General features: G+C 31.2%; 1 pseudogene; it reads right to left on the reverse strand.

Annotated features, from left to right (window-relative positions):
- Positions 1-8,918: 8,918 nt before the first annotated feature.
- Positions 8,919-10,215, reverse strand: LOC123905114 (annotated as a pseudogene).
- Between the last annotated feature and the right edge of the window lie 11,100 nt (positions 10,216-21,315).

Genomic DNA, 21,315 nt, shown 5'->3' on the forward strand with positions numbered 1-21,315 from the left:
TCTACTGGGCTGCTTTCTCCAACGGTGGTTGAACCAAATCGACTCCACTAGTTGAACCAGAGCGTTTGATTCTAGCAGAGGTCGGTCAACGCTTCTCCAGCGTTGTGGCTCGGTTCACCAGTGTCGCTTATTAGTTGATTTATGTTGGCAACGTTTACATCACCGTGTGTGGTGTTGCTTCTAAAAAAAAAGTGAGTGGGGGCGAAGGATGGGGGCGAAGTCTGCTTAGTCCCCTGATGACTAGATGATCTTCGCTTTATAAAAAAAATTTGAATAAAATAGTTATTTTAATACTTAATTATACTTTTGGTCTCTTATGTTTATTTTAGGTTTTAAGTTGGTCTCTTATGTTTTAAAAATTTCAAGTTGGTCATTTATCTTTTCTTTCGTTGCACTAGTTAGTCCCTGTGGATAGACACATGGCCTTTTTAACCCAGTGATGTTCCATGCCATTTTCTTTTAATTAAAAAAAAAACAAAATTAAAACATATAAGGGACCAACTTGAAACCTAAAATAAACATAAGAGACCAATTTGAAACCTAAAATTTGACGAGAGGGACTAACTAATGCAATGGAAGAAAAGATAAGAGACCAACTTGAAACTTTTAAAACATAAGGGACCAACTTAAAACCTAAAATAAATATAAGGGACAAAAAGGGTAATTAAGTCCTATTTTAATTTGATTTTAAGTAATGTGTTGTATGTTATCTCTATATCTCTATAGTATACTGAAAGTTAATGGTCGTAAAACCTAATGGCTTATGTCACTTATGATGTCAGACGTCATGGTTGGCCAATATCTACATGCTACACTTAACCAATTCATCCAACATATAAGTGACAAAGAGATGGAGTTATGTTATGATTTTGTGACGAGTGTATTTGTATGGTTATGCAACAAGTGTCATCCTACTAAAAAAACTTCATCAAATATATATGCATCTATCAAACTGTTTGTTATCTATCAAACTATTTGTCTTTTATGTTTTCTTCATCTTTCAACAAACAATACTAATTCTCTCTATAGCTTCTCACGAGATGACCACCACCACCATCATACTCATCGTCTGTTTATTTTCAAATTGTCTCCAACAACGCTTGCATGTTACTTTTATTTGTATATTTATCATTTGTGGATAAATCAAGAGTTAGATAATAAGTGAAACAATCACCTTTTTTAATGTCTTTTTAGTGTCAAGCCTTTTGATTGACATTCCCACTATAATAAAAACGGTTTTGTGAATTAATTATTTTATAATATATATGTCTTATATCCCTCCTCATTCATATATGGGCATGTGAAATTTCTATTTGGAAGGGTTATTAGTGTTGTAGAAGAATGATATGTTTCTGAAATTTTATGATTTTATTGTATCTTTCTTTTTCTTTGTATTTAGCGAGTGGAACAATATTGTTGATTTTGCAAGTATGTATAGATTTTGATGCTCTTTATTCTATTTTAATTAACACTTTATCATAGTCATTGTATAACCCTTCTACCCAACCCCCATTCTCATCCTTATTTCTTCATTTCTTTCCCTTTTAATATTCAATATTTATTTTTTTTCTTAGCATTCTTATTGTCTAATTTGTGATATTTCTGTAGTGGGATTTTGCATGATATTTACGAAACACTACAAATAAATTGTTTGAAATGCAATTACAAATATAATTCATATTGTTAATATTTTTAATTAAGTTTTATTGCTAATATTATTTTGATAACATCTATTGTTTCAATTATTAATTTACTATTTATACAAATAATTTTTTGACGCTTCATTATAAAACAATGCATAATGTCCGTGCATCGCACACTACTACATTTACCAAGATCGATGCTCCACACATTCCATTGAACCATTTTGATTTTATGTCATTCCAAGATATTTTGAATTCAAAATGAAGAAGAAAAAATAGTTGGTAATGTTTATTAGCTTTCGTTTTAATTTAAATCTCATATATTGATTGATACTTTAATCTAAATAATATGTCTTTATTTTAATTATTTTAGATGTTATTGCGCATATGATTGAAAGAAGTAAATTCAACATTATTATAATATAAAATACCGCATAACACCCGTGCATCGCACGGGTGTGAGACTAGTCCAATTTATACGAGTGTTTTGTATAACATCCTTGATTTTTTACACATGTTCCAATTTATTTGATGCTACTAAACATCCGTTAATTAAGTAATTGTCATGTATCTGTTTAACAAAGAAAATCGTATAGCCAATGCCAGAAATGCATTTATACTTGCTAAAAATGCCTCAAAAATTCGTTTGTAAGAAGCTTGCTAAAAAGGCCTAATTTTTTTTTTAGATATGTATTATGCTCTAATAGCTACATTGCATTTACTTTCATCCATTAATTCTAACCCAAAACTTGCCTGCTAACTATATACAGCCGAAACAATATTTGTTCCATCAACATTTAGTCTTCAACTCTTCCCTTCCAAAAACGTGTCATAAGAGACTTCCTAAACAACCTATAAAACATTTAGAAAATAGGCATGCTATATATAAATAGGAGCTATACTGTACAAATATTTTGGATGCCATATTTGCTTTTTCAGACACCTTCTAATTCATTCAAACATACTATCTTCAATGTGTATATCAAGCATACTAAATATGATGCAGCTTATAATGCGCTAATGACGTGATTACGATGTGGTCATATACATGAAGCATCTAATGTGGATTATAATGTGGTTATGATATGATTACGATAATGTCTATATGAAATATTCATTCGCCCTAAAATAAGAATACTAAATATGTGCAATCTAATAATGGTCGCCTTTAATTTGTTTGGTAACTTTAATATGTATACCAAATTTTACTTTAGCAATAATTTATAATTGATATTTGATTTTTTTTACCGCATCTACTAATTTATTCACAACTTCGCCGTAAATTTATTCCAGAATTCTAATGTGTATACCAAATTTTACTTTAGCAATAATTTATAACATACATTTGATTTTTTTTTTTTTTTTTGGTCAGGTAGCCTAGTGGCTTGAAATTCCACCTTTAAAGATGGATAAGTGGAGTGTCCAGGGTTCGAACCCTGGCTCCTGCATATAAAATGCTGATGTCCCAACCAATTGAGCTAAGCTCATGGGGACACATTTGATTTTTTTTACCATGTCTTCTAATTTATTCACAATTTCACCGTAAATTTATTCCATAACTGAGATATTTGATTTTTTAACGCAACTTCTAATTTATTCAGAACTTCGCCGTAAGGTTTTACCCCCTGCAAAATTGGCCAGTTTTGCGTTACCCCCCCTGCAAAATATTTTTTTGTGATTACCCCCCTGTAAAATGAAGATTCCATCATTTACCCCCCTCAGTCGACAACATGGATGTTGACTGGACAAAATTGATGACGTGGGATGCATGTGTGGTTTTTCATTCATTTTTTATTAAAGTTTTTGTGTCACGTAGATAAATAACTTAATATAATTATTAATTTTTCAAAAGGAAAAAGAAATTAAAAAAAATTGTTAATAGAATTTATTTATAAACATTCTTGTTCTTCTTCTCGGTGTAATCACAAATCAAATCCCACACAATCAACAAAATCTTCTTACCCAAATTTCTCTCAAATTTCACATCTTAACAACCCTAAATTATTTATCTTCTATAATCATAACAATATGATACAAAACTAAGACAAAGTAACAAAAAATTTAAACTTTCCAAAACTCTTCAATTCTTGGATAAAGGTTTGAGTTATTAATTTAAGTTTAATGAATATTTTCCAGATCTACAGTTTGATGAACTTTTTTGTGTTAACAAGGAATATTTTCCGGAACTTTTTTAGATGATTTGGGTTTGAGTGATGAAGATTTGGGTTTGAAGATGATGAATAAGTAAGTGATGAAGATTTAGGTGTTGAGTATATTGGTGTGTTGATTGATTTTCTTTTCCTAGAGAGGGGATAACTTTTATTGTTGTTGATTTTTTTAGAGAGAATGATGAAATTATAGCAATATTGAAGAAGATGAACCTTCAACCCCAATTACTATAGTTTTTTTCTTTTTTTTTTCAGTTTTTTTTAATTAAAAAATAATAATTATACATTCATTAATGAATTGACAATAATAAAATAAATATAAAATAAATTAATTCCACTTGTACATGCCACGTCATCATTTTTGTCCAGTCAGCATCCATGTTATCGACTGAGGGGGGTAAATGATGGAATCTTCATTTTACAGGGGGTTAATCACAAAAAAAAAAATTGCAGGGGGGGTAACGCAAAACTGGCCTATTTTGCAGGGGGTAAAACCCTATTTACCCAAATTATTATATAAAAATACTTTGGCTAACAATACCTTAGTTTTAGGAACCTTTAATTTTTTAATACACCGGTAACTTTTTTTTTTACGGAAAGGTGTTTATAGCATTTCATTAATTAAAATGTGTGCAATACAATCTGGTATATCAACCAGGATGTGGAAATTGGCTGATAAAGTGGTCGCCTTAACTAGATTATGGGCAACCTCATTTGTTTCTCTCCGCACAAACTCTACACTAGAGTTTCTAAAATAATTTGAAAACAATATTTTATATTGGTCCATAATAAACACCAAACTCTGTAATGTCTCGATGCGAGGAGTGGAAACTATCAACCACTCTCTTCGAATCCAGCTCGAACTCCACCGGTCCTAAATTAAGCCCATGGACCCAGTTAAGTGCTGAGAGAAAGCCAACTGCTTCACCCAGATGCACCTCACATTTAGGAGTAAACCATTCATTCTTAACTAGCATAAATGCACCTTGATCATCTCTAATTCATATGCAAATACCAACTCTATTTGATCCGGACGGAAAAGATGCATCTATATTGCATTTAACCTTCCCAGCCATCGGTTTGCACCAAGAACTTCTTGCAATAGTTTGCTGAGGTGAGTTTGGTTTTACAGCAGCAAAAGAATAGCTTTCCAATCCTGCAACATATGTTAATAGCACGGGGAAAAAATTGAGCATCAATAATACTATTCCATATTTGGTTGTTCCTTTTTTTTCCAAATACTCTATAGAATACATGCAAAAATAGCTTTATCGTCCTTTGACAGTTGCTGCAATATTTGGAATATGGCTATATGAGCTTCATCATTATTACCAACCGTAGTAAAAACCACATGAGAGAACAAAGTCATGCTCCACACATTATGACTACTTGGACAATTAAAAAAGATATGCATATCATCCTCTTCAACATTGCATAGAGCACAATTTTGCGGGCAAGCAACCCCTTTATCCTGTAACCGAACACGAGTTGGAACACAACGTCGGCAACTACGCCAAATGAAGTTTTTGACCTTCGATGGGGTTTGTAATGCCCAAATCAAATTCCAACTCCCATTAACACTAAGATGAGAAGTGTCAATTAATTCATTAACACGAATATGATAGACATTTTTAACAGAATAGTCCCCATTGCTTTCACCCCACCAAACTCTTCTACCAGTAACTTATAACACTATGTTTCACAAATTTTGGTTATCAACCAATTATATAAAAATATGTTAACCAATCTAATAATGGTCGCTTTTAATTTATTGGGTACCTTAATGTGTATATCAAATTTTACTTTAGCAATAATTTATAACATGCATTTGATTTTTTACCGCATCTACTAATTTATTCACAACTTCGCAGTTAATTTATAACGAACATTTGATTTTTTACCGCATCTACTAATTTCTTCAAAAATTTGCCGTAAATTTATCCATAACTGAGATATTTAAATTTTTACCGCAATTTCTAATTTATTCAAAACTTCACCATAAAATATAAATTATTATATAAAAATACTTTGGCTAACATACCTTAGATATAGGAACCTTTAATTTTTTACCCTAGCTACCAGAAACTTATAACACTATGTATGACAAATTTTGCTTACCAACCAAACCCTCGTTTCATCTTCCTCACCACCCGACCACCACCGGCGCCGTTCACCCTTGAAACACAGCCCCCGTCTCCAGTCGCGCCGCCTCTCCTCCCGTTCTTATCAGCTGCCGTCACGATGTAGACGGAGTTTGTGGTGGTACGACCGACTTTATTGGAGTCGCGATGCCACCATGGTTACAGGCGCTGGTTTGGTCCTTTCCGGTGATTGCCCTTTCTGGTGCGCCCGTGCCGGAGTCAGAGGGTTGCCTTTGTGTTGAGATTGCGCTCGGTTTCAACGAAGTTGGAAGAATTAGTACTGTTCACGAATTCATTTGTTGGAAGCTTGTCACGCGCTGGATTCATCGAGACTTGAGTTGCCTGATATTGTTTGAAAGAGCTTAGTGCGTAGATACTCCGTGTTGACGGTAGTGGTCGTTCATCGTGCTAATGGGTTTGTTGGTTTTGGTGTTTCTTGTATTTGTGGTGCTCAGCCTCGTCGATTGACGATCTAGCTTTTGATTATGGTTTTGGTGCTTTCAACAACAAGACGTAATTCTTCAGAGATTGATACATACCTCTATGGTGCTGGGTCTATCTCAATATATGTATCATTCCTTGATTTCGGACTGTTTAGCGCTTGAAAAAGCCGCCATCGCTTGCTGATAATAGCAGGGAGTAGTGGGTTCCGTGTTGAAGTTGGTTTGTTTCATTGTCATGCGCGCATATGTGTGGACTCACTGGGTTAGGTCTATGTCCCCCCAGTTTTTGTATATATATATATATATATATATATATATATATATATATATATATATATACAAAAACTGTTTTGTCCATGATGTCTAGATGCTCTTCACCTTATAAAAAAAAATATGTAAAAATATGCTTTATTAGATACATGAATTGTTCAATTAATCTAAAAAAATAGATTTTGCTTATAAATAAGACCAAAGGAATTATACTTTAGCAAGATATATCATTTACACTATGTTTGGTTTGAGAGCAACTGAAAAGATAGAAAGAGGGAGGATAGAAAGGTTGAAGAATATTTCATTTTCCTTTGTTTGGTTCGTCATAAAAAAGTGAAGGAAATAAAATATTTTGGTGGGATCCACTAAAAAAACAATCCACCCAAAACTGAACGGAAAAGGGAAGGAAGCATGCATTTTGCATGAAATGACACAAATACCCACAACAATCTTCATTTTACTTGTTTATTTATTTAAAAAAAATAAAAATAAAAAACCGTGGCACAAAATTGATTTTTTAACTTACACTACTAAAGTGATATATTTTTTTTCAATTCAATAATTTTTATGTTTTTCATACATTATAATTAAATACTTATTTTAATATCAATAAAAAAATTATAATTTTTTGTCCAATTACATTCTATTTTTATTTGAGGGTATCTTTGTCATTTTAAATTCACTTATCTTTTTTGCTCTTACTTTCTTTCCACTTTCTCTTATAACAAACAACTATAAATTCATCTCACTTTTCATTCATTTTCTACTCATTTTCATTCCTCCAACATTATTTCCTTTGACTTTCTTTTCACATCCAAACAAAGCATTAATGTTACTCTTTAATACTAACTCAAAGCTTACCAGCTAACTATATACAACAACAAGGAGTATATTTCTCATGAACATGTAATTTAATACTACTTACTAATGAAGGTCACATGCAATAGTCTTATCAACATGCAAGCATTGATACTTTGGGTCTCCTCTATCAAAATTGTGTCATGTTCTTGCATTAGTATAGTTTGGGATTTAAGAGTGATGGGACATGGTTTTGTGCTAATTAATGAAATGTAAGTATGGCTTCTAGCATATTTATTGCTACTAATCTTGAGAGAGTATTGATGCTAACATACAACCATATCGTCTACCTTTACTATCACATTTGCGCTTCAATACTCCCTCTAATAAAGATATAAATTTTGTAAAAGATGGATAAATCAAAATATCCTTACAAAAACAAAAAAATTCCGCACGCAAATACTTTGTTGAAAGTTGAAACCAAAGTATCCTTTCAACTTTAATATTTTCTAAACATAAAATAACTTAGCATAGCAAACCATAAAACATATTCAATCACATATTTTATCATGCTTGAACAAAAACATATCAACAATATTTTTAAATCCAAAATTTACTGGGTCAATAAGTTCCATACAATAAAATGTTTTAATGCAAAAATACTCTTTCCTGATAATAGAATAAAAGGTTTTAACTAAAAATATACTCTTTTAGGAATTGTCATTACTCAACATGAAAAATATAATGAGTTTAAATTCTCATTATAGACAACTATGTGTTGCTTTTTTTTTTTTGAAAATTAATATATAAAATCAATTTTAAAATTCCAACATCGTTAGGACATTTTATAAAACTTTTTGTTATCCAAGAAGACATCAAAACAATTTTTCATAAACTAATTCCTTAACAGACACAAACTCAGAAGAAGGGAAAAAAAAGTCATCGGTATCAAAAGAAAATAATACGACTAGTTTTTATTATGAACAACAAAGGCCTATATTCTAAAAGATTGTGGGATTATTTTAGCTATAAGTTTTTAAACAAATTTATTAGGAGACGAGCGAACGAAGTAGCTCATAGACTTGTTCCGATGGTGACATCTCTAACTAGTTTTTATAATTTTATCGATATTCGAAAATGTATTTTTGGTGTTATTTTGAAAGAAATGAGATAAGTAATATTGTTGGATCATCGGGCCAATTCATATGGACCCCTTTTATTTTTTCTTTACCACCGCCATTACAACAACATAGCATTCGTGAGTTTTGTGAAGTTAATTTCTCGCAACATATATTTCATAGGATTTTTCTGGTGATTAATTGACAACAATAGCTGGATATACTAATACATAATTTGAATTAAATTTTATATATATTAAAATAGATGAAATAAAAAGCAAATTATTTTATTTATTATACATGCAAGGAGGAAAGTAAACAAAGTCTAATATACTAGTTACACTTTGCTACAATCAGTAGGCTTAAAGGACACAGTTTTTTGTTGAATGTCATAACCAACCAAGAAATTTTGTTGAGCTATATTTCCAAAGATGGGTAAGGTCTGCTGAGTTGATGCAAAAGCTAAACAAACAACACCATCACTAACAGCAACAAAAGTATTAATAGGAAGCAACTTAACATCCGCGCCTTGAAAGTGTGCTGTGATTATGGGAAAATCATATTTGTCTGATGTAAGAGTAAAACAAAGTTTTAATTCTTGAATAGGACTGTCAGCACGATCTAGTTTCACCACTTCTAAAACGGCTGATTCCAAATTGCTATAAACGTCAGGTGGTAAAAGCGTCAAAGTTGTACCTGAATCAATTATGATATTACCCTCCTCGGAATCACCTAAAAATGATGTTCCGTATTTGACTCTTTTGTTTCCAACGGTGAATGATTCCAATGTCAAATAGTAGAAAACTGGTGGATTCTTTTTCACTATAGGAGTTGACAAAACACCATCTCCTGAAACCACAGCGGCATCTCCAAAATTGAGTTTTGTGGTCGTGTTTGACCCACGAAAGGATGATGGCAACAAGCAATAAGAAAATTTTCCACCAATTGAAGATCCCAATTGTGTTATAAGAGACACTGGTCCACCACCAAGGCCAACTATCCCAGAGCTTTGACCTCGAAACGACATTATATTGTCTGTTCCACATCCTATCACAGTTTTAGGAAACGAAATAGGACGACCAGTAGTGGATTCCAATGTAAGAGTTTCAAGACTAAGAGCTCCTTCAGAATGTGATCGATCACCGTAATTAATAGTATATTGACAATTATTGCTATTACAAGAGGAATCTCTTACGGATTGACATAGGTCAGACGAACAAGGAAATGTTTTTGTAAGTTAATGATTTTGATGGATTAAATTTCGGAGATGTTTGGTTGAAACATGAGTCACAAGGTTCACATTGAAGCCAAACAATGTCACTACCGGTATCAGCAACACCGTATAACTTAAATGGAGGGGTACCAACTGAATAGGTCATGAGATACTCACCAGCATCGGGGATTACAGTTGATTCAGGTGTACTTGTTGTGAGGGAAACTTTGTTCAAATGATATGCACGGTTGATGGAACGACGTGCAGCATTGATAATATGTTCATACTTATTTTGTGTGGGCTTGTAAAGTGGTGATTTTGGAGAGTCACGATGAATAAGTTCAACACTAAAACCATGGTTTAGAGCATGAGAGAAAGAAAAAACTAAACAAATGGAACAATGAATTCTTTGATCCTGCATATATTTTAGACAAATCAAATTTGGATGATTTATTTATAAATGACTAATTTAATAATTTCAAAAATAACAAAATCTCATTTAAAATAAGAAATAATAATAAAAAAAAACTTAGAGAAATATTCATCAACATAAATCAATCTAAAAAATCCATTAGAATCATTTCAACTGAGAAGGGTATAACATTTCTGTTAAAGTCTTTCACAACCCACAATCTAATGACTTTTCCTTTGATGTTCTAGGAAGATTTTGAAGAGTTACATCAGAAAATTTGTCAAAGGTTTTCCCCAGTGTTGACAGCCATTTTGAAAAACGATTTTGAAAAGTGGAAGAAGAAGAAGAAGAAGATATTAGATTGTGATGTGAGTAGCTCTTCAACAAAATCCCCTATTTAGAGATGGTATATACGGTATTAAAATATTCAGGAATTTGAAAATTTCAATTTGAAATTGAAATAGAAAACTATACTTATTCAAACATACATTGACATAAAATACTAAAGAATTTCTTCCATCTGGTTAGCCATTGTTGCGAAGGGAAACAACTCAGAGATGAAATCATGAATCAAATATCAATTTCTGAAAAAGGAGAACAAAGGGTAATGGAGAAATGTAGTTAGGATTCAACCTTTTGTAAACTTAGGATTGTTTTGAGATTGTAGGATAAGATGTTTTCTAATTTGAATCCAATTTTGGTGAAAGTTGACTTATTTTTGGGCTACTGTGTGTTGTTTGTGAGAGAGACATATGCATATTTGTGTTGACCAAGTGTGAAGAACGAATCTTGGCCTTCCCTTGGTTTGGATCGGGCCGTTCTGATAGGGCCTTGTTGAAGTTGGCCCAAAACAAAACCGAGCTTGCATTTCTTCCTCTTCCTTTGCACATGATGTTTGCTATAAGACTATGTACAATGGTTTTGTTTCTCATCACCCTCCTTTTTCACTTTTTAAACTCCACATCATTTTTTCTCTCTTCCATCTAATAATTCAACAATCATTCAACTTTTACTCACTACAATGGTTTTGTTTAATCAAATTCAACACCCTACCCCACCACTTTTATTTCATATTCTTATTTTCTTTTATGTTTTTGTTTTTGTGATTATATATTAATAATAATTATCGATTGAAATTAAATTAAAATAATTAAGAGTTAAATAATTTTTTTTCTAATTTAATAAATTATTTGAATTTCATTTTTAAAATTTTATATTCTTAATTAATTTTTTTCTTGCAAGTAATAAAGACGAGATATAAGGATAATCATTATTAAAACAAATAAACCTACACTAGACAACTATTTAATATTTTTTCCAACAATCCCATTGTAAGTAGTCTACGTGGCTAAAAATTTGAACTCTTGTGAAAAAGTGAATTCCTATGTGGATAGCTTTAAAATGTGACACTTGTAAAAATCCACCTTTGGTGCATATTAGAGTTATCTAGTGTAGTATTTTTTAATGATTATTTTGGAGACATGTTTAGAACATTATAAAAAATTTCTCGGAAAAAATTGAACTCAAAATTTGATTTATAAGTCGAGATTTTTGGTACTTTATCTTTATTGTTAGAAATTTAAAATATTAATATTTAATTTTTCTCATTTTAAAAAATTATAAACTTTTGTAAATAAACTTTTTATAGTATTCTAAACATGACTGAAAAAATTATTCAAAACTTTAAAAGTTTAATTATAATAAAACATTTTTTAAAATTTTGAAAAATTGTAGAGACTAAAATTATGTGCATAAAAGTTTTGCAGGGATCAAAACACGTCACTTTTTTTATAGAGACCAAAAACAAAATTTGTTAATTTTGTAAAGACTAAAACATATTTATCCTTTTTTTTTTATAGTAAATGCAATATCCTATTAAGTGGCCCTACTTCATTGGCTTTAAATGGCCCAACATCATAAATATCACGGACGGATCCAGAAATTTCGACATGCGGGAGCAAAATCATACTATATTATAAGTATTTCTAAAAACATTAATAAATAATAATTTATTTTTTGTTTCCTCCGGTTTCTAGGGGAAGGAACCCCTAATAATTTTAAATTTGACAAGAGATAAATAAAATATAGTTAAGAATATCAAATAGATTTTTCCATATGTTTTTCCGTTTCCATGATCTTAATTAAAAATTTGTTGTCAAAAACAAAAATTAATAAATTGTTCAAGTGTCCTTTAAAGTAGGTTTGATTTCAGAGATTAAAAAATAAATGAAATACAAAGATATAGAGAAAGTAACATATTTGAAAAGGTTTAAGTTTTTATACCGTGTAGTGTGTGGTTATGGGTTGTGTGAAGGAGAGGTGAGAAATCAAAAATAAAAAATATTTGAAATTCCTGGCACACAGTATACATGTGTTGATCAAAGTGTGTCAACATTTGTCCGTTACGTAGTAGACAGATGTTGACCAAGGTGCGCCAACACTTGTCTATACAGAACACAGAACACAAAATAATAAAGACAATAATGTAAATAACACACAAGAGTTGTTAACTCAGTTCAGCCTAACAGCCTACTCTTGGGGATACCAATCCAGGAATGAAGTCCACTATCAGCAGTATTACTTCGAAGCTAAACTCACTCGTTTACAACTCCTCACTTAATCACTACCCAATGACACTTCTACCTAGGAACTCCTAGATATGAGACTCCGTCCCAATTCCCACCTTAACAACACACTCAGCGTTGTTATCAACTCAATGAACACGAATGATGGAGACACACTCCTATGAAACTAAGATTCACTCTTGCTTAAAAGCTTACGAGCAAATCACACATAACACTAGAACAATCTTCGTACTTCAAAGCTTAGGAGAAGTTCACAATTACAACTCAATAAAACACAGGTCCTAAGCTTGCATCAATGAGATACAAGAAAGGCTCACAATTAACACTCTAAAACCCCTAAGACACACGCTTTGTAATAACTCGGTTTTAGATGCTTGAAACCATATGTTTGCCTTCATATTTATAGTAGTAGAATGGCTTTGGCTTCAAGACAAAATTAGGGCTTCTAGAATTGCGGCAGCAGCAGATATAATTTCGAAAATAATAGTTATATTTTTGAATCACAAAAATATATTTTCTAAAAATATAATTCCTTTAGAAAATAAAACTAGGGTTCAGCTGCCTTCAGAAACACATTGATCACGTGCGCCTTGTTCTGTAAGAAACCTTGAAACAATTCTTCAATCAAATCTTCGAAAGATTGAGTAGAAAATAAAACGCTAGCTGGCGCGCACAGTCAGACATACAGGTGTTGTTCCAATGTGTACGCACATCTGTCTCAACACTTTATGTATGTACATATGTTTCAACACTTGGCTAAAAGATGTTTTTACAAAATGTAGCCAACATACAAAAACCCAACAATATTTAATGCACTATAAACTTACTGTATTAAGCTTCTCAAACTTCCCACCCACCCTCCTGTTTATATAATTTTTCCAATAAAACAAAACATTTGTTTAATGTTAAATTGTTATTCATGATCTAGGCAAAAGTCCCCAATCTCCATCTACTTTTCGGTATATTGCAGACCTAGTACAATATTATATTAGTATGCTACTAGTCTCTCTTTAGAGATTTAGGGGTGTAATGTGATGACAATTTAAAGTGGGGTCAACATAGATAATTGTTTGGTTAATCACTACAAGAAAATAAGCATTTTGCGACGGTTGAAACTGTTGCAATTGTGCATTTGCGACGGTTGGCAAACCGTTGATGATTTGTGCGTCACAAGAGAACTTAGCGACAGTTCTGAAAACCGTCATTACAACTGTTGCAATTGTTGTTGCAACGGTTTCAAATCGTCCATATATTTTTCCTAGATAACACTGAATTTGGCAGGAGGTTGCAACAGTTATAAAACCGTCGCAAACTTTTTTTTTTAAAAAATATTAATTTAAAACATTTCTTTATTCATTTTGATGGCTTATTAAATAAGAGTTATAATATCCATACAAAAGAGCAAATAAATTAAAATGGACAAGTATGGGATAAACAAAGCTGGTTAAACAAATATTGAAGGAGTGGGATCAGTTGACCCCAATTACATGAACATGAATTTGTCCTTGATAAATAGGATAAATTTTGATGCCCGCTAAGATCTTGTGACAAATTTACCCCCACAATATTAAAATAATATGAGATATAATAGGTATTTTTCATGAAGGTACAAACATTTCACTCAATTTATACACATTTTTTTATCAAATACTGACTTGAGGGTTGAAGTCATAACATTATTGCATATAATCTATCCCCTTCGTGCTGAAGCACATCACCACCATAAGCAATATTTTAGCCTCATCAAAGGAGTTGTTCTCTTCAGAGCATATCTAATTTATAATTTAGTTTATGTATTTTGAATTGTTAGGTTGAAAATTTAGTTTGTGACGTAAAACTGAATTTTATTTGCTCTCTAAGGTTGCATTTTGTGATATATTATCCATAAATACTCTCTACTTTTGCCTGGATTGTTTTGTTGAATTTATCTATTATGAAATCATTTTTTTGACGAATCTATTATGAAATCATTACACTCACTTATTTGATGGATCATAATTTATGTGATGTGTAGTTTTATTTTCCATTGCATCTCTTTTTTTAAAAAAATATGGAATAAGTCAGGTCGGCTCATCTGGCGACATAACCCATTACTAATTGGGTCGAACTTAGTTTTGCAGCCCTTGAAAACGAACGGGCCAACCCACCAAAACCACTTTATATGTGTTTGTCCACCGTGCCGATCCACTTGACAAATTTACTCTCTCTTGTATTTTTTGGATCATAACCTCTAGTTTTCTATTATTATTATTATTATTATTATTATTATTATTATTATTAATATTATTACAAAATCATAAGCTCCAGTCTATTAGATCACATGACAACATTTTGTTCTAAGTACAAGTTGTCTAAAATACCAAATTTTATCACCAAACATCGCACAAAGCAACAAATTATGCAATACCTTAAAAGTTTATTATGCGTTGTTCTGTCTTATATTGTTTTGTTTATTACTTACATTTTCTACACCAAATGAACACTACATGAAAAATAACGCAAAAAAATATCAATATAATATATCACAAGGGATAAATACTTAAATCGTTTAACCATATAATCTATAATTCAACTCTTTAAATAAATGTTAGTTATTTCAAATAATTAATCTCAACAAAAATACAAATAATAAGACATGAAAACCAAATTGATGACCAATGTCACAATAACATTGACATGTTTTTATGTAGGGTATATTAGTTAAATATATTTAAATAAGTATGTGACTTACTAACTAAGGTCAGCTGTAGTATGTGTACAAGCAGCATCAAACACAATTTTAAATGTGCATTTTGCCTTTCAACTCTAAATTGGGGAAATTTGGGTGGTTTAGCAAATTGAACTATTTTTCAGTCCTTATTTTCGTAATGAATTTTGGTTTTCGATCATGTAAAATAAAATTAATTTCTTTTAATTTTAGTCCCTATTGGGTAAATTTGTCATTTTTTTACATAATATGGACTTATATAGGTTTAACATGATATATATATATATATATATATATATATATATATATATATATATATATATATATATATATATATATATATATATATACACACACACACACACATAATATAGATCATTTTGAACATAAAAATGTCATAATATTGACATTAACATGTTAGTATTTTGCTCATTAAGGACTAAAAACAAAATAGATTTTTTTATAGGGATGAAAACAAGTCATTTTATTTTATAGGGAAGAAAACAAGTGATTGTCCTTTAGTAATGCCATTGTGATTGAGTGTGGTTAATAGCAATGCTAGAAGCAATTTTTTTCCTGTACGGTGCAACAATGGATTACAATGAATTTATGTATGGAAGTGGGGTGGAATATTAAAGAAGATTGGGGGAATTATTGGGCTTATGCTTGTCACTATATTTGAAGTTGGAGGAACAAAGAGAAATACAATGATAACTACAGCAGACCTTACAATCAAGCTGGTGTGGTTTTGAGAAGTTTGAAAAATTACACCATGGCAATGAATGCAACAACAACAACACAGAATGTGTATAGACCTTGTGTAGTGTTAGTTCGTTGGAAGCCTCCACTGGTGGGCTGGGTGCTATTGGATGCAGATGAATCTTGTAGAGAAGATGGTCATATTGGTTTTGGTGGAATTATTAGAGGAAGTGATGGTGAGTGGCTAGGAGGTTCCTCCAAATATATTGATATAGAGAGTGCATGTGGCGGAACTTTGGGGACTGTTGGAAGGGCTTATGTATGCTCGAAGTTTGCGATTTAAATTTATTGAGGTGCATGTTGATTCTCTAGCGGTTATGCAAGTTGTCTCCTCCCATGAAAATGGTAGTTGGAAAGGGAGGACTCTAGTTGAGAAGATACGATCGTTTGCTAGCGCTTGATTGGGAAGTTGTTGTTCATCACTCCTACCGTGTAGGGTGCTCGCGGTTCGGTTTGGATTGGTTTTGAGACAAAAACTTATCCGATCCAAAAATAAATTTATTTGCGGTTTGGTTCGGTTTTGAATGACAAATAAAAAAAAATCCGATCCAATATTACGCGGTTTAATTTGGATCGGTTTTTGGATATCCAAATTATAAATTATAATTTTTTTTAATAAATATAAATATTATAAAAAACGCTACAAAATAATAGTTTGACATTTTTGACAAAATAAATATTAAATTTGATGTAAAACATAACATATAATATATTGAAAATTAATATTTTCGAATGACAATTACCAATTATATTCGAAACATGTAAAAAGTAAAAAAAAAAATAGATTAAATTAAACTAACATATAGTATTAACAAAATTTAAAATAGATTTGATTAAACTAACATATAGTATTAACAAAATTTAAAATGAAAAAAAAGGTTAATGCAATATATATATTTATACTAATAAAAAGATAAATAAATATTAAAATATATGTATGCGGTTTGAATCGGTTTTAAGAAATCAATCCGATCCAGCGGTTTTCACAAAAGAACATCCAAACACATCCAAAAAACTTCGGTTTTTTGCAGTTTTCGGTTTTTTTGGATCGGTTTTCGATTTTTATTTGGATTGGTTTGGATTTGAGCACCCCTACTACCGTGAAGCAAACTGTTGTGCAAATGCTTTAGCTAATTATGGATGCTTGTTGACATCAGGATTTTCTTTCTTTGATGTTTGTCCTAGTAGTATTAATAATTTGTTGTTTTTTGATTTGTTAGGGTACACCACCCCTCGTGTAATATCGTCGTAATCTCCCCTTTTTGGACTTAGGCCCTCTTTGCTATATAAAAAAAAAAAAACTCACTATAAAAGTAAGGATTGAAAACATATTTTACTCTTTAATTTAATAGTTTTATTTTTACAACCAACAATTTTAATAGCCTAAACCAATATGTTTGGATTGATGGAATGTGATGGAGTGGAATGGAATGAAGTGGTAAGTAATTAGATTCCATTGTTTGGATTTGTAAAAAATGAATGGAGTGGAATGGAACACAATGAAACTCATTCCATCTCATTCCATTCAATCCTTCAAGTTTTCATTCCCCCCAATTTGGTGTGTATGAAATGGAATGAAGCTTCACAATTAAAATATTACTATTTTATCCCTATTTATATTTTATGTTTTCTATTCCTCGTAAATTTGTTCTTTCACTTTTTTTTTTCCTCTGCTCAGTGTATCTCTTTTCTTATGCATCTTCTTTTTTCTTGCCTGTGTACGTGATAGTTTTCGTTATCTTTTCATTCGTGTTTCTGGCTGGATCTGTGTATTTTTCAAGGTTTCAAATAGATATATAAAAGAAAGTTTGTTTCTTATATTGTAGTTTCGTTGCTTGTAGTGCGTGTTTGTTAGCCTTTGTATATGGACCCCCGATGCAAATGTAGGACTAGTAATCAAAAGAAATGTTTCTTCGTCACATCTATTATTACCACTAATAGAATTTGTGTTTCAATTGGAGTATTTTTTTTTGTCACTGTTCTTGCTAGTAGTCTAGTACAATGTTTTTCCCACTCACATATTTAAATTTTTATTTTATTTTTGAAGGAGATAGTTTCTAGTAACAATAGATATACAAATATATTTAAATAATAATATTTTTAAATGAGGGTATAGTTGGTATAAAAAAGTTATAACTTGTTTCATTCCGTCTAATTTCCAAACAATGGAATGGAAACATTATTTCACTCCGTCATAAAATATCCAAACAGTAGAATGGCATTTTTGTTCCATTCCGCTCCGTTCCACTCCATTCCATTATATTCCATTCCGCTCCATTCCATTTCATACCATCAATCCAAACATAATAATTTTTTTTTTTTGGTTTTCACCATCAGTATCCGGCCCACTATATCGTCTAATTTGGTTTGGGGTTAATTCTGGCAACGAGTGGTTCTAACCTCCTTCCAATTTCAGTTGCGGATGATCGAACTGTAATTCCCTACCAAATTCAGCGTCAATCACCATTGGATCAACTAACCATCAATGAATTATATGTAATAAGTTTGAGTACATCTCAATTGTGATACACCATTGATTATAATCGTTCAATCATTAATCATATTTTGGTAATAAAAAAATTACTCGTATATAATTGTAATCATAACTAATTTTAAAATAATATGATTTATTGATTATTATAAAAAAAAAAGATTTATTGATTATGTAAAATATTTTGCACCCACAATGTAACAGAAATAAACTCAAATTAAAATAAAACCGAAACTTGATATTGTCAAGTTGGAGGACTTCACATATGTTCAAAACTGAGACATATATGTGTGAGTTTGAGTCATATTTGCCATTTTATTTACATGTTCAATTTAAGACATTTAAATTTTGTCATATTAACCTTAGACATCGGGCTCATTTATGCTATATTTAAATTTTGCATATTCATTCTTTTTATTTTTTAACAAACTTAAATATGTAATGATTTTGATTAATATACTATAACAGTTTGAATGAATGAATATCGTTAATTTTATTAAGAGGAATAAATAGAAAAATGAGAATTGGAACCTCAACCTTACATATAAAATACAATATATCTAATAATTGAGTTATGCTCGTAGGGTCTGTTTGGTTGAAGAGAAATAAGAAAGAGAGAAATAGAGAAGATAAAAATAGAGAAAAGTTGGTAACTTTCTTTTGTTTGGAATGGAGAGAAAAAGGAAAGTACACAGCGATAGTACTTTCTTAATTGTGTCACTACTAGAAAATAATTCAATTAAGACGGAATTTTGTGACGGAAATTTTTTCCGTCCCAAAATAATTAAATCGGGACGAAATTTGCGACGATTTTCTGTCACGAGTATTTTTTTAAAAACTTTTTAATAGTTCGGGACGGAATTTATATTCTGTCTCCAATTCGAGACGGATTGACATTTCTGTCACAAAGTTGGGACGGTGGACGTAAAGATTGAAGCTGAACATCCATAGTTCTAGAATTAGAAACAGAATCATGAGTGAAACATGAAGGCCAACCCTTAAGAACTCGAGGACCCCATAAATCACTTATAGCTGTTAATTGAACAATACAAGTCCACAATATCACCGATGTAGTAGCACGAATCATCCATAGTTTCATTCTACCCTTACCTGAACCCGAACCAGAACCAAGTTTATCCTTTTGTACCTTCAAACCCATCCAACCCAAATCTTGCCACCTGTTATTGTTACTCTCCGGCTTACACATCTTTACCCCAATTTTTTCATACAAAACAAAATCATAAACCCTAAATGCAGATTCAATTAAAGAAATTATTAACAAAAAGCATAACAAAAAGAAACTATATTTCTGAATCGGAACTGAAACCGTAACAAAAACAACAAAATAATTGCACTGGTTTTGAAAATGAAGTTAATTGCACTGGTTTCTCCTTATTCTTATACATTTTATGCTGAAATGTGGCTTAAAAGTTAGGCTACATGTATATCAAAGGTGTTGATGATGGGTGTCTTGTTGGTTTCTGTTTCTTACTGGTGGTTTGTTTGTCTTTAGTTTGTTTCTAGGTGTGCTTATCATTTAATAGATCAAGGGTCTGGTGTGCATTGATTAGAATTGGAGTATTGGTGGTATAATATGTTGGATACCACAAGCTAGTTTATAGTACAGTGTGAGGATCAGGGGTTGGGTATTGCTACTCTCTTTTGTTCAATTAGTTACTTTTGTTTTGTTTTTACTACTCTCTAGTTTATAGTAAAATGTGTTTTGTTTTTAAAATTCTTTGTCTAGCTAGATAATTAGTGTATCTTTTGGGTTTGTTTTGCTAAATTTTTTAGAGCCTGACCTTGGTTTTGGATTTCTGAGATGCAATGCTGCCTATTTTTTTTCTTCTCTGCAGGTTTGACTGTTTTGTGCTGGTGGTTTTTGGGATTGTTTGGCTGATCTGTTTCAATGCTTGGGGCCTTTCGTCTGCTGTATTTTTTGGCCTGCATTTATCTACGGTTAAGGCAGCTGATTACAGACCAACAACAAACAATCAATTCCATCCTTGCTCGTCAAAATAAAATGATTGCCGCAAGCTAAACATGCAAATATAGATATGGAATCAATGAATTTGAATGAAGATAATCCTTTTTTTTTTGACGCAAGATAATCCTTTTGTTAGTTATACTACTCATGGAAGTAATGCAAATGATGGTACATATGTTGATGAGAACTATTTGACGATTTTGGAATGTAGAACATAATAATTATTTAAAGTATGAGTAAACACTTAGTTATTAAAACTTTAACCTTTTGGATTTATTGATAAATACAATTTTGATACGTAAGATGCGTATATTTATTATAGTATGATTGAAGTTTGCAAACAAATTTGTAGTTAGGGATGCATTTTTTAAACAAATTTGTGCAAATATTATAAATAAAATCTGTCACCCACAATTTATTTGTGACGGAATATTTTATATAACTTTGTCCCAACATTTAAAAAATAAGTAAACTTTGGGACGAAATGTAAGTAATCTGTCCCCAAATTGGGACAGAATTTAAGAAATCTGTCACAATATTGGGACGGAATGAAATATGAGTTTAATCAAATGATTATATT

Source organism: Trifolium pratense, linkage group LG2, assembly GCF_020283565.1.
Source record: "Trifolium pratense cultivar HEN17-A07 linkage group LG2, ARS_RC_1.1, whole genome shotgun sequence".
NCBI classification, from domain to species: domain Eukaryota; kingdom Viridiplantae; phylum Streptophyta; class Magnoliopsida; order Fabales; family Fabaceae; genus Trifolium; species Trifolium pratense.